The sequence below is a fragment of the Ochotona princeps genome, chromosome 11 (genome assembly GCF_030435755.1).
Source record: "Ochotona princeps isolate mOchPri1 chromosome 11, mOchPri1.hap1, whole genome shotgun sequence".
NCBI lineage: Eukaryota > Metazoa > Chordata > Mammalia > Lagomorpha > Ochotonidae > Ochotona > Ochotona princeps.
Window position 1 is genome coordinate 32,655,404 of NC_080842.1, and position 16,106 is coordinate 32,671,509.

The 16,106-nt window shown below is 39.5% G+C and overlaps 1 long non-coding RNA gene across 1 annotated transcript in view; it reads right to left on the reverse strand.

Moving 5' to 3' along the window:
- Nucleotides 1-221: 221 nt before the first annotated feature.
- The window catches only part of LOC131481385 (uncharacterized), a 53,795-nt gene continuing 37,910 nt past the window's right edge, over nucleotides 222-16,106 (reverse strand). The window contains exons 3-4 of the long non-coding RNA XR_009246274.1: nucleotides 9,004-9,119; nucleotides 222-1,615 (exon numbers count right to left, since the gene is read on the reverse strand). This is a non-coding gene — a long non-coding RNA (uncharacterized LOC131481385). The remainder of the gene's footprint in view (nucleotides 1,616-9,003; nucleotides 9,120-16,106) is intronic.

Sequence of the window (16,106 nt, forward strand, 5' to 3'; positions counted from 1 at the left end):
TGTATGGATTATATGTGCCTTGCTTTCAAAGGGCCTGATAAATTAACCAGGCAGAGATGGAGGTCTCCTGTGAGCTCTCAGGTTTGACAGGAACCACACAAACCAAAACTCCACCTCATTGATGTCACACACAGAGTAAGAGAAGATGTTTGTTTTCTCAAAAAAAAAAAAAAAAAAAAAAAAAAACCATTTCGGATAACTGGAGGAAATAGCACTGGAGCTCCTGCCTCCTATACCTTCTGCAAACTTTCCTAATGTTTCTGTAGCAAACTGCTCATTTTACACACTCACTCACCAAGGTATCTGAAAAAAAAAATAGATTTTGCTTTAGCAAACTCACATTTACTTAGCCTTGACCTTTGGCTGGAATCCCTCAGGAACCAGACTGTCTTAGAAGAGCAAAGATCATTGTCCTTATTTTTAATTTACAAGGCTATTAATTTGCTGAACTTGTGGAAACAGCACAGATGCTGGTGAGCAATGAAAAGGCACCTCAGATCACTATCGGCGCTTCATTCACCCAACCCTTGTTTTGAAAATATGAAACACCAGACCTCTTCCACAGTGTGTTGCCATTTCTAATTAAAACAGATCTTCTGATTACTATACATGTATCATATCTGCATGTGTTTATTTAAATACATTACATTTACATTTAGGTTATAAATTGAAGAACTCTTCTCTCATAGAAACTTTAGGAAATTTCCACAAAATTAGTTTGTTCCTCTAAAAAGTATCTAGAACTGCCCAGGGTATTTTCCTCTGATAAAGAGCTTCTGACACATAACCATTAACCTCTGAACAAAGGGCCTCCAGCTGTTTTTTTCTCTTGACCTCATTTCCCACAATCCTCTGCTGCAGTCTGGCCTTACTTCAAAGACCTGCAGGCCAGGAGGGGCTGCACTACTTCTATTTCCTCTTCCTCCCCCACTTCTTTCTTCGTGCTTTTTTTTTTCTTCTTTCACTCTCCTCTTACCACTTAAATGCCTTTGCTAGAAAAAAAAATGTCTAATCTCTCTATCTTCCTACAACTTTACAGTTTGCCTAATCATATGTTTAGCTTTTTTCTTTTCCCCCCCAAGCAAAACTCCAAAAATTTGCCTATGGTTGTTTAAAATGGGAAACAGAATCCAAATTTTGGAGCTATCTCTAAGAAGCCCTTTGGAATGACAGCATTGCAAGTTAAATAAGGAAAACTGAACGTCAGATTACCAGAAAAAGCGAATCATTGTACCCAAAACATGGTTTCTTTGAATCAAAGAATGTAAGAGTCCCAAAGGATGTTGGTCGTTTGGTGGCTTCCCCCTCCTTCCATAACACCAGGCTCACAGAAGCCAAGGCTGTTCGTTCAAAGCCACGGAGTGTTTGTGAACAACGCAGAAATCGCCCATCTAGCACAGCGCTCTGTTTTGACACCAGAATTTTTCCACTGTAGAAGCAGACTCACTTCTTGTCTTGATGGTTGCTGGAGGAATAATGCCTCCCACCTGTCACTTTTGGACTACAAGAACATGAGTTAGATTGCTGCCTTCACAGACCCATTCAGAGCCAAGCACTTTGGGCTATTCATTCTGCTTTGGCATCTGATTTGTTTCTGTTCCTTTTCTCCTTCATCCTGAAAAAGAGAAAAACATAATCAAACACCTCCACGAAAGATTGATCTTATGGAAAAATTAAATTTAGGACTACAGGATTTCAGAGCTAAAAGGAAGCTTGAATTCTTAGATTCCATGTTTCTCACTTTGCGCTTGAGCCAACTGGTCCCAGGTTAGTTGTGCAGTTGGTAAATTCGCTGGGAGCTGCAGGGCGTGTTTATGATCCAACTCCATTTTCTTTCTACTCACATCTATTGGAGACTCTGAATATTACCACACATTTCTACTAATACATTTGATTCACTGTGTTTGTGTGATTCTCACCTAATTATTTTTGTATTTCAAGTATCTATGATACATAATAATCAGAATGTCTCATAAATTCACTTTAAATCACTCCTGAGTTTTTTCATGATTACAAGTTCTCATGCAATGCCTACCACAGTCTCACATATCAAATATCAAATTTATCACTCTTCTGGGCAATAGCCAAAACATACAGAATTTCTTTGGTGCTATATTTTAAACAAACTCTTCGCTTTGGTTTTTTTAACTGTTCTTCTCCTGTGTTAGCCGTGGGTAATATTGGCTTAATTTTAAGAAATCTTCTAATAAATGTTTTTAACTAAAGGTTTAAGAATTTTCAAGGAAAACAACTTGTCTCTACTAATGTTTGTTTTCACCTTTGAGAACAAAGTCCCATGAGTCAAAGTTTATAGCCAATCAAAATGGGCACATTACTTTCCCTTTTAATAGTGGAACAGGGACCTTTAACTTTCCTGGAGGCTTTGCTTTGGGGCTTATATGGAGCAGAACTTCCTTAACGTTGGTAATCAGACCCACAGGACATGTGTTAATTGTTCCTGACATGTAGAACTATCTACAGTATCTCAGCTAATAACACTACAGACATTTCACTTTTGAAAAACACAATATTGAAGCCAATTACACATCTGTTAATTTACCTTCTCCCACCTTCCCAAGACATTAGTGTGGCTCACTCCAATAATATCAAATTTCTCATTCCAAGAGATCAGCGAAGGCTGAGATACAGACCAAGTTATAGTGGATGCCAGCTGATTCGACTACAAACCAAAAGCCATTTAAGCACATTTGTGTGCCTACAGAAGCATATAACTGATTCATTTCATGTTAGCTAGTAGCTTCAAATAAACATTTTTTTTAAAGGGTAAGCTGCTCTGATTACCATTGACTGCGGTGAAAATTCAATGTAAGATGCTGGTATGTATTTATTCATGGGCTTCGAAATGTGTTACGTTAACGAAAGTTCTTGTTACAAGAAATAGAAACGTACTTTATCATGAAAGGAAAAAAAAGGGTGGGAGAGTATTAAATAAGGTCCACAGAGGCTTGAAGAATTGGTGGAAACAGACTGGGAAAATGCTCAGGAGCCTAGGATCACATAAGCTGGGCAACCACAGAAATTCCACTGTGGCCACTGCTGTCATTAACGCACCCTCCATCAATTCCTTGCCTGAATATTTGCTCAAAACTTTGAATCCTAAAGATGGTGGTTCATTGCCCCAATTCAAACCACACAGGTGCCTCATGAAAAGGCAGGTGACAAAGAATGCGCCCTTAGCCAGTTGTGTAACTCCCCAGAGAGCTAAACAGAAAGGCTTTCCCAAAACGGGATCAGAAACTAACAAAAAGTGAAAATAGATAATGAAACCTCTCTCTTCTCTCTCTCTCTCTCTCTCTCTCTCTCTCTCTCTCTCTCACACACACACACACACACACACACACACACACTTGTTTTCATTTTTACAAAAGCCTTTGAAACAAAATTTTCTTGGTTTTTTTTTGTTTTTTTTTTTTTTTTTTATTCCTTCTTTTTGCTTCAGTAAGGAACAGGAGACAGGAAAAATAGTGTTCTATTTCTGGGGAAAAATTCATTTAGAGCTTCAAAAATTAAATGCTGTGTGTAGGATGCAAAAATCCCACATGGGTCTGCAATCCCATCACCTATATAACAAGCATTAAAAGCCAAATAAATATTATTTTTTAGAAAAATAGGTGTCCCTCACACCAAGATGATCACTGCAGCAAGTGCTATAACACAGTGGTTCCTGGATTCTGCCTAACTCCAATCAAAGAGGGACATGGCAAAGCGAAAAATTAACCTACCCTGAGATCTATCATTCCTCAACCAAAAAGTATATCTTCCAATTATATTCCCATGTTTGATAATCTTGATACAATTCTTTATCGTTTTTCACATCAGGTGAATCTTGTTAGATTAGCTTGTTATTTGTATAGGACACAAAGCATAAAAGCATTATTTGCACATTAACATTTAACAAATGATAGAAAAAATACAATTGAACATGAGACTACTCTGATGTTTTTACCATTTTAGTAAAACAAAAGTCAACTCTTTAAAAGCTCAATACAACATTTTATTGTATATTGGCTTATTGAAGTGAAGATGCTCCCCTCCACTAGGGAAATTGAGTTTATATTAAGAATTTTGCCAGATCTTAGCATATTTTTGGAAGATGATAACACCTTTAAAAATGAGACTCACTGTGGGAAAGAAGCAGTGAGAACTTACTGTCGGATTTGTTTTCTTAAAGCAATGTTTCTGAGCCCAGCATGGTAGCCTAGCTACTAAAGTCCTCACCTTACATGTATTGTGATCCCTTATGTGTGCCGGTTCTAATACCAGCAACCTCACTTCCCATCCGGTCTCCTGGTTTTTTAATCGGCTCAGCTCCAGCCATTGCAGCCACTTGGGGAGTGATTCAATGGATGGGAGATCTTCTTTGTCTCTCCTCCTCTCTGTAGATCTGACTTTCCAATAAAAATAAAACAAATCTTTAAAAAAATGTTTCCCACAAAGACAATATAATAAAATAGAAAGTAAAGTATAATAGTACATATTAAATAACAATATCCTTAATAACTACATATTAATTAAATGAGTAATTATTACATTCATACTAGAAATTATTCTCACCACTTCACCTCATTTCATCCTTACAACAGCCTAATGAATTAGATCTTATTCTTACACTGGTTTAACCAGTGAGAAAGCTGAGAAATGAATTTAAGTAACTTGCTGAAGTTTCATAACCACTTTAAGGTATCTGGTTCCATATCTATGCTCTTTTTTCCTAATGATTTATTTATTGAAAAGTCAGATACACATAGAGGAGGAAAGATAGAAAGGTAGATCTTCCATCTGATGATTAACTTCCCAAGCGACTGCAACAGTCAGAACTGAGCCGATCTGAAGCCAGGAGTCTGAAGCTTCTTCCACGTCTCCCATGCAGGTGCAGGAACCCAAGACTTTGGGCCATCCTCTACTGATTTCCCAGGTGCAAACAGGGAGCTGGATGGGAAGCAGGGCTGCCAGGATTAGAACTGGCACCCATATGGGATCCGGCACATTCAAGGCGAGGACTTTAGCCACTAGGCTATTGCACAGGGCCCAGATCTATGCTCTTTAATAAAGTATACTTCTTTTCTGGCTATAACTTTTTAAAATTTCTATTTGTTTGTTTGTTTGTTTGTTTGAAAGACAGAGTGACTGGGATAGAGTAGGGAAACAGGGGTCCTTCATTGACTGGTTCACTCTCCAGTGCCTGCAACAGCAAAAACTGAATCAGGCCAATGCCAGAAGCCTGGGTCTTAATCCATTTCTCCCACATGGGTGACAAGGAACCAAAAACATAGACCATCACCTACTGACTACAAGCCCATTAGCCAGAATCTGGATTGGAAAAACAGGCAGGTGTCAATCTTAGGCAACCCCAGTATGAAATTACAGCCTTCCCAAATAGCAGCTTAACTGTGTGAGTCACAATACTTTGCTGCTATGGTTACAATTTGTGGTTTTTAAAGATTTATTTATTTCAAAGGCAGTCACATGGAAAGAGGAGAGAGAGAGGGAGAGAGAGAGAGAAAGAGATTCTTTCCATCTGCAGATTCACTCCCCAAATGGTTGTAACTACTGAGGCTAGGCTGGACCAGAAACCTGGAACTTGAGCCAGGTCTCCCACACAGGCAGCAAGGGCTCAAACACTTGGACCATCATCTTCTGCTGCTTTCCCAGGCAATGTAGTGTTAGGGATTTTGGTTGGAAAAGAAGCAGCAAGGACTCAAATGAACATTCATATGGGACGTGTTGTTGCAAGCAGCAACTTATGTCACTGTGCTACAACACCAATTCCCACTCCTGGCTAGAGATTTTTTTTTAAGATTTATTTATTTTTTTATGAAAGACAAATATTACAGAAAGAGGACAGATAGGAAAGTTCTTCCATCCACTGGTTCACTGAGCCAATCCAAAACCAGAAGCCAAGAGCTTCCTCCAGGTCTTCATGTGAGTTCAGGATATCAAAAACTTTGGCCATCCTCCACTGCTTTTCCAGCCCACAAGAAGAGAGCAAGTTTGGAAGAGGAGCAGCCAGGACACAAACTGGGATCCATATGGGATGCTGGCACCACAAAGCAAAGTATTAGCTTACTGCACCACCATGCCAGCCCCTGGTTAAGGATTTTAAAGAAAGGTAAGAAAAGTGCTCATGTCAACATAATTTAAAGATAAATTATGTAATTAGTTGGGATCATTACAATAACTCTCCACCTGTGCTACAATTTTTCCCCCCAAAATTATATCCCATAAATCTGAAATAATGGACCCCTCCCCTAAAGTAAATATTTTTAGAAAATTGCCCTCAAGGTAATTATACATTCCATATCCCATAACCAAGGGTGTCTGTTTTCTCTAATATGAAGTGTATCAAGTTCCGATCTGTGAGATTTTATCTGGGGTGCTGAGGTCACTCCATATATTACAGAGCTCCACCAAGAGCTGACCCTCTCCATTGAAAATTAGTTCCAGCACTCTCTGCAGATATCAAAATCCATAGAATCTCCAGTCCCTCATAAAATGACATAGAACCTGAATTCATCCATAACCTACACCCACCCTCCCATGTACTTTAAATCATCTCTAGATTACTTGTTTTACACAATAGCATAAAATACTGTGCGAATTATTGTTACACTGTTTTATTTGGAGAATAATGACAAGACTGTACATGTTACACATGGGCACAGTTTCTTTGTTTCAAGTGGTTTCAGTCCATGATTGAAGCTGTAGATGTGGAAACCTAAGATATGACAGATTCAGTACATGGACAGATCAACATAATCTGGTCAGGTGCACTGTTACTATAGAAATTACTTTACTGGGCCCAGTGCATTGCCTTAACTGACTAATCCTCCACCTCCAAGTATCAGCATCCCATATGGATGCTGCTTCATGCCCCAGCTTGACCCAACTTCTTATTTATGACCTAGCAAACCAGAGGATGACCCAATGTCTTGGGACCCTTCACCAACGGCTCCTGGCTCCTGGCTTCGGATCAGCTCAGCCATTTGGAAAGTGAACAAGGAGAGGGAAGATCTTTCTGTCTCTTCTCTTTTGAAGCAACCCTTCCAATAAAAAATCAATAAGCCTTTTAAAAAGAAGAAATGGTTTTCATTTTATCCATATCTTACTGTAACTGCTGTAATATTTTTTTCTTCCAGCTGTTTTCCTTTGCCTGAAACAGGGGCCCAGATGAGATGGATGTTCTCCCTGACCTCTTTGATGTCTTGAACTGCTGGCCTAAGAGAACGAAGCAATATACAAAGACATACAATTTTTTTAAAGATTTACTTATTTTACTCGGAAGTCAAATTTACAGAGAGAAAGAAGGAGAGAGAGAGACAGATCTTCCATTCATTGGTTCATTCCCCCAAATGAGCTCATTGGCCAGAGCCGCACAAGTCTGAAGCCAGGAGTCAGAAGTTTCTTCCAGGTCTTCTAAGTGGGTACAGGGATCCAATGAATGAACCACCCTTTGCTGTCTTCCCAAGCCAGGAGCAGTGAGTTGGATTAGAAGTGGAGCTTCCGGGATATGAACCAGTGCCCCTATGGGATGCTGGTGCAATAAGGCAAAGGACCAGCCTGTTGACCCACTACATAAGCCCCCAGAGACATCTGATTTACAGCCAAGAAATAGCTCAATGCATGGAGAAGGCAAATCTCAGACGACATGCTCAGATGTGTGTTTAAGTGCCAGTATAGGGAATAGCAGAGAGTCGATCTTAAAAACAAAGAATGAGTGTGCTTTGAAAGTGGACTGAACAGCATCGGGGAGTATAGCAATGAGTGAAAGAGTTTCCAGACACAAGAGAGTTATTGGAGCCTGTTACAAACTCTAACTTCTACCATCAGTTACTGCATTCATTTGTGCCATTGAAGTCTGCACTCAGATCAACTGGAACAAAAATGATGTTTACATTTTACCAGTGTTTTATTTTCAATTAAACATCTTGGCTGCTATTTACATAGTTGAATGGCATGGCATTTATACCATGCAATTTGATGTTATTTCTTTGTAAATATTTCTCCAACGAGAGACCTAAGTTCAAATTAGTTGTGAAAATGTCATTGAAAATAAAATAAACTTTAATTTAACCTTGATCACAAATTACTGCTAAACTAAAGCTGGAAACCTGTAAAAATTAAAACTTGAAGGCCAAAGGAATTAACTGAGATGCACGTGTCCCAGGAAATGACTTGTTTTTGCTCTGCATGGGCCTCTGAGGGCATATACTGACTTAACCACAGCCCAGCTAGGGGTGGTGAAAAGTGCAGATACCAAGGGAGCAAGTGCAGAGACACAGTGAGGATGTGACTTCGTGCTTTCATCTCAGACCTGGGCTCCATTCTGAAATAGACCAAGAATAGAATCATGCACATTTCTCATCCACAGGTGCCATTTCCCTCCCAGCTCTTCCATCTGAGACATCCACTAATCTGTATGCATCTGAAACTGCTAGAGTTGGGCTGGTCAGCATCCAATTCACAATGGAAACTAAAATGTTTGAGGGTCTGCCCAGCTTCCTCTGCTTTCCACTCCAAAATATGCTAGGGAGAGGTGAAATCTAAGTATAAATAAACATGTTTTAGAGCTTCCCTTTTTAAACTTTAACTTGGTTTCTTCCAATTTTGTAGAAATCTGAGCTGAAGAGTGAAAACATAAGTCAACTCTATGTTAACCTAAAGAAACATGAAGGCCAACAACCACAGCTACATCATTTGTGTGTTGAGACTTCAGTTATGCTCCCAAAGTTATGCCCTCTCCAAAAGCTCTAGAGTTTGCAGGTGCCAGAGTGCAAGGCATAGTTGCCATCCTCTTCTAACTTTTCAGTTGGTACATTCATTTTCAGTTCAGCATAGATTCCTTTATCAGATTACATTCCCCAGAGAATGCTAAAAGCAATAAAGGAATAAGAATTTGACAAATAAAAGGAGAAGAATCATTTTTGTGTCAAGGATGAAATAATGTCGAAAACATTCAATAATTTTCCAATGTTGCAAACTTACCAAATTTGACATGGTTTGGGGGAAACAAGATAATCCTTTCCTTCTCTGTTTAGTTCAGGAAACTCAAATGCCTTCATCAGTGAAGCAGGTAACATAAATTATGCAGAATGAATCCTCTGTAATGCAACAGAAGGTGGCAGGGTTTATGATGCATGAAGTAACACAGATAACATCACAAGAACTGCAAACTTTAAAAGTATATATATACATACATATATATACATATATATATGTAAAACCAGCTGGCTGGCCAGTAGAGATCTGTAAGAAGCGGCTAGTTTGTGACCCCTAATGTGGTCCAGTCAAAATGGAGTTCTACATAACATTGACTTTATTCAAGAATGTATTGAAAACATGATTTAATACCTTGGGGATGCTTATTAAATTAAGAGGAGCTAGAAAGAACCCAAGAATCCAACCACCAGTCAGATTCTGCTTAAGATTTTTACAATTTTCTGATAATGATCTTGACACTGATGCTGATGATTCAAGAAGTCTCTTGTTATGAAGAATGAATTGGCAGCATCTGAGAGGGGTGTAGAGGTGAAGTGCCAACTTGGATATGTGGAAACTCAGAATCAGAAGGCAAAGTGTTCAACAGCATGAAAATAAATGCAATTTTAAATTCTTTTATTTTATTTTCACGTCCTCAAAAAGAATATTGACTGTTCCGGTGCCTACCTCAGAATGGTATTATGAATATTAATCATATTAGTGCTTTACAGATACTTTGAAGATCAAAAAACTAATTAGTATCAAGCCATGAAGTGGCAGCCAAGACATCAATAACAATTAGAGCAAAACAGGAAGGAGGCACCACAAAGACACTTGGAAGCAAGACAGCACTGTATTCGTTTCTGTGCAAACCTTTTTAATAATGAAAGTCTGTGCACTCCTCTTCAGATGAAAAGAGGCTCAACTGTGTATTTAATTAGATCGTCCAATTGGAGCACAATATAGTGATAAAGAAGATTTAATAAAGCATTTTGTCTTTTTATTACTTTGATTTGATGCAACATAGCTGCTCATCCAAGCAAGATGTTTAACTTCAAAAGAAATTTTGTCTACCCTACCCCCAGCCAATAAATAACTCCAAGGGGAAAAAGCAGAGTATATTTGGAGCATCCCTACACTGCTAAGTGGTGAAAAGATTCATCATTTTTTTTCCTACAGTGGAGGCAATTCATTAATTAACACTTTATTTTTCCCCTGAAATTGGCAGAATTGGTAAGAGTTTAAATTTTGCTAGTTATGATTAACACCTGATAAAGTGAATTTTTAAAAGAAAAGCCAGGTACTCAATACCTATAGCTACTTCATGTGAAACTAGATATTCCTGTAGACTAAAAACCTGGAGAACAAAATTAAATCATAAAATTATTGGCTTAGCAATCCACATGTAATTACAAGCTTACTCTAAATATCTATTTTTATAAATGGACTTGTGAATACATTCAGTTTTAAATTTAAGAATGTTGTCAGGCTAAGCCTAGAAAGACATAAATTAGTTAAGAATTAATGAATTAACTTTTGGAATTTATTTGCTTTTTGTTTAGGATGTCAATATGTAAAATAAACTTCAACAAAGCCATTTCAACAAACTGATGGACACTGAGTAAACAGCTAAGATAAAGATGAGAAGGGAAAAACGAACAAAATGAGGGAAGGAAACTAAGAGAATACTAGCAAAGATAGAAGGAGGAGTAAGCACAATGCAACCAATTAATATCTATATTACATCTAGAAGCCACTTTGATTTTTTTTGTCATTAGCAGACATTTGGCTAAATTGATGAATCCACAGAATCTCACTGAAGATAGCTTGAAACCTCAAGTAAGCAAACGAGAAGAAAACAAAATTAACCCCTCTGATGAGGCTGTAGGTCATATTTGTTAAGCAATATAACAAAATACCTAAGTGATTTCCCAGAATTTTTTTTTGCATGACACAAACGAATTTAAATAATAGCATTCCCACCAGTTCTTTTCCACAAGAAATCGCTGATCAATTTTTAATTCTTTTTATATACTCATTTATTTGAAAAGCAGAGTGACTGAGAAGGACAGAGAGATGACAAGAAAAGGCTGTTTTGCCTCCCCCAGCAGCCACAAAAACCAGGTCTGGGCCAGGAGAAAGCCAGGAGCCAAAAACTCTATCAGGCGCTCCCAGCTGGGAGACAGGAACACAAGTATGTGAGTCACCATGCACGCTGACTTCAGGTGCATTAGTAGCAAGCTGAATCAAAAGCAGTACAACCAGGACTTGAAGTGACTCTCGCCTGTGGATACAGATGGCACAAGCAGCAGCGTATCGCACTGCACAACATTGGCCACCGGTTTCTGTATTTACCAGCTTCAGTACTTACAACTGTCCTCAAACTTATGAAGCAGAGAGTCCTAAATTTAAACTCCATCTTTGTCATCAGCAGAGTCAGTTTCCTTATCAGTAGCAACACAACGCTCCTTGTGTCGTCTGAGGTTGGCCTTCGTGCCAGCATCTTAACAGTCATTGGATGTTCTGCTTCCACTTGGTCTGCAGTGACATGTATTCAAGATGACAATCTAATAAGATGCACATGTCTGGGTGAAATTATTTTCTATTTATTATTCATGAATTCCCGCGATGCAATTATCTATTTATTTGAGGAGTTTTAACCAGATGTTTGGAAGCGTATAGACACAGTTTTAAAATGCAAGTTTCTAAGGAAGAGAACACATCTTATGGTAGAACATGGCCTGAATTATCATGCTTCTTGCAAATCGAAGGGTATGAGGTAGAAAATGTTACCTATCTATTCACTGTTGGACAGCTCCTGGGGTCAGGCCCTTGTTTTAAGCAATGACAAAGGGGTCCTGCTGGCAGAAAAACATGACATCCAGCCCTGGGCTCCATACACCGCACTGTCAGTGCACTGGGAGAGCAAAACCTGGCCTCCATGCAAAGAAGGCACCAAGATCCGAGGCACATCACCAGAAGACAGAGATGCAAGACGAACTCTTAATCAAAGTCCTTGTGGCAACATGAAACAGAAATCAACTCAATCCAGCTTAAGCAAACAGGAGAAATTTTTGGAAGGAACTGAGATACTTAATGGAACCCAAAGATCTTTCCAGGACCTGAAAAGCCATTAGGAACCCAAGCAACGAGCAGGTGTTTCGTCTCCTCTCTCCCTCCACTCACCGCACATATACTGCCTTTCTCTTTGGTGACAAATGCTTATCCAATAGCAATGTTTGTGTTCCAAACCACTCATTCACAGACTGATTCTGAACATCAGTTTTCAGTTCCCTGGAAGATATCCTGAAGTTTTCTGCTTAGGTGAACTGATGCTAACACATCTGTCAGAGGCCCAAGACTGAGCCAAAGGTAAAGCCCTCAGAAAGAGATGTTGCTATGAGACTCTTCACCATAAATGTTATATAACTTCAAAAAATATCGCAAATTGTTGAACAAACTAGCAACTGAAACAACCCACCCTGAGCCTCAGCACATGAGCTACAGAGCTATTTATGCATCATCTGCCTTAGACAAAGCTGAGCTCTTGGAACTGAGTAACCTCAGTTGTAGAGGCTACTGTATACCATATATATAAACACTTACTATTATAAATCAAGGTTACATGCTGTTAAATAAAATGTTTCATTCTCCAAACTTGACAAATGTACCTTCCACAACAACTTGGAAGGCTGGATCCCAGAATCTTCAGTCTTCCAAGTTCCACAGTGAAACACGGTGGTAAGAGAGAGCTGACCCAACAGCCGTTTCCCTTCTCAACTCAAGGCATTTGAGAGGAACCTCACACAAGCACATGGACACCCCATGCCACACACCCAGTTTTGATCACATCTCTCCCAATTATCCACTCGTTGGGCCCACATGTGAATATTAGAGATCCTGGAAATGAGCTGTTTGGGGAGAACATTCCAGAGTCTTGGGAACCCAGGCATGATCCAAAGCAAGGCTTCCCAGCCTCTGAATTACTGACATTTTGTGCTAGATAAGTCTTTCTTGTTAGGGGAAAAGAATACTTTCCTATGCAGTGCAGAAGGTTTAACAGCATCAATGGTCTCTGGCTACCAAATGCTATGGCATCCACATACACCAAAGGTTGTTAGAAAACAATCCCCTGGAATCACCAGATACCACCTGAAGAACAAAAATTGCTCCTGGTTTAGAAACTGACCTAACAAGAGAAAACTTGTTCTGTAAGAAGGGGCAGAACTGGAAGAGGATCAAAGCTGGGAGAGGGTAGAAATACTTTAAAGTGCGGTGATGAGATCAGGGCCTCTGCTGTACCAGGCTCTATACTGCCTATCTACACAGCCGGGTTTCTCCAATCCTCCTACCAACTCAGCAAAGTAAGCAATGTTAGCTCATTTTATGGAAAATAAAGACAGAGCTTGGAGAAATTAAACATCTTACTGAATTTATACCCCTAAAGACTGGCTGACCATCATCCAACCTATACCTATCAACCACCATTGTAAGTTGGAATGGATTTACTTTTTAAGCCACACTAGAGTCTCAGCCTTTGAAGTGACTGTAATGATAAAGTAAACCAAATCAATTCTGTGTCTAATGAAGAACAGTTTTGTTGATGCTCATGAAATGCATGCAACAATAAAGAATATTTCAAGATTTATTTCCTCCTATTTGGGAAAATATCCATAAAAGGAAGGAAGAGTCACTCGTGACTTTACCACCAACACTGCTTTTATAAATATATACACTTTAATGTAAAATATTCATATCCCTCAATACCTAATTTACTAATTACCAAAACTCTAGTAAATTGAGGCTTAGCTTTTTTTGAATCAAATGAAGATTCTGTATGTGCAATTAGGCCAAGACTAAATTAAGGTGTTTGGGTAAGGCCATCGAATTGCACTGTTACAGTTGTTTAGGGAGACAGGGGAACATCTTCCTTATTTTGGATGTAGCACAATATTATACCTAAAAATCCTTCAACAAATGCATTGAATGAATGAATGGCTTTACATCTCTCTCTCTCTAAATAATCTGTTTAAGAAATACACTTTCTCCCAATCACAGGAAGATTTTTGTGTAATTGCTTCAATTTTTGCTTAGTTTTGGCTGAATAAAAATGATCTAAAACAAGCCTGAGAATGTATCATGTTAAAAGTTTTAAAACAAATTTGTGTTGGGTGCATTGCGGTTTACATTAAGCAATGTATCCAGCCAACGTAAATAAGCATGTGGCAACAGAAAGCTGAAATGCATTAATAAATGCATTTGTATGCACTGGACCAAGGGTAATAGTACACAAGGTCAGAGGTTAAACAGTTGGAGACCCTGGTTTAATAGCAGACTTCAACTGTTATTTAAATGTCACAAATGTCAGTGTTCGTCTTCAAATGGTATTACAGGAGGATTAGTGTCCTAAGCCTTGTTCCAATTTATGGAGAATCAGGGAGAATGATTCTCGTCAACTTGGTCCAAAGCAGGAGAAGATTGATTTTCCTTTACCACTCAGTCTGCTTTTATGAGTTTTCCAGACCCTACCTTTCCCAGCCTGCACCATGGATGGAAACTGCCAGGTCTGCTTGGAGGCCACATGTGAACAGTGAATCTAAAAGAGTTATGGCTCATTGGTAAAGCAAAGAAGAAAATCCTGCCACTCTCAGCTGCCTTCTCTCTGCCAAGGATCCCTGCAATTACAAGAATCAGCAGTGGCTTAAAGCACAGAACAGGTGTAGGACCAGTCGGTCCAATTCTGCCACCCATAATGCTGAAGGCAGAAGTCAGCAAAGGAGGTTGAAGAGCTCCTGCTGCGTTTCCAGCAGCATTGGTTTAATTTGCCTTTGCTTAGCTAGGAACACACAGTATTCTGATGCTCCTCTAATCCTTATCAAAATTTATTTTTATTATTAGGTTAATGAAACAAGTGTATGTAAGCACCTGCAATGTGCCAACTCAATACTTCTGGCACCTTATCTCCCTCAGTCCACATGGAACTGAGCCCGTTTTAGTGAAGATGAAGGCCAGCATGATGGCTCAATGGCCAAAACCTCATCTTGCAAGCACCAGCATCCCATGTGGGCACCAGTTTGTGTCCTGGCTGCTCCACTTCCTATCCAGCCTCATGCTTGTAGCCTGGGAAAGCAGTAGAGGATAACTCAAAGCCTTGGGAACCTGCACCCATGTGGGAAACTCAGAGGAGGCTCCTGGCTCCTGGCTCCTGGCTCCTGGCTCCTGGCTTCGGATTGGCTCAGCTCTGGCTGCTGTGGCCACTTGGGGAGTGAACCAGTGAATGGATCCTTCTCTCTCTCCTTCTCTCCATAAAAATGATCTGCTTTTCCAATAAAATAAATAAATCTTTTTTAAAAAATGAAGATGAGCCCGGCACAATGGCACAACAAGCCTATCCTGTGCCTATCACACCAGCATCCCACATGGATCCCGGCTCAAATGCCAGCTGCTCCACTTTGGAGTCAGCTCACTATTGATGTACTTTGAAAGGCAGCAAATAATAGACCCAAATCCTTGGGCCTCTGTACCAATATGGGAGATCCAGAAGAAGCTCCTGGCTCCAGGCTTCAGACTAACCCAACTCCATTTTGGCTATTCGTAGAATAAACCAGCAGATGAAAGATCTCTCTCCGTCTATACCTCTCTCTGACTCTATATATACCTCTAACTTTTTAAGTAAAATAAATAATTTTTTAAATCAAGATAACACTAAAAGTCATACAACTTGGCAAGGATCGCCAGTGCCATTAGCCTTATTGTAATTATATGAATATGGCAACTTGCAGAAACACAAAAGGCAAAAAAAAAATTTCGTTGTTTCGTTCTTTAAAGTAGTGCCCACCAGACACCAGGTGACCTGGACCAAGGGGTTGTGGCATCCGAGATGTCGGCCTCCATCCAAACACCAGTTGGGAAGAGGGATGGTATCTAGAATGTCCCATGATCTCCAAGGATGGACAGGCCTACCCTTGATCCAATCCTTTCTAAGCTTTGGAGAAGCCATGGAGTGACTTACAAATAGAGGGTCAAGTCTTCCCGTCACAAACAGGATCCAGGGATGTCAGAGGAGGACATGGAGCATGAAGGTGGGCCTCTCAAAGCTCTCAGAGCAG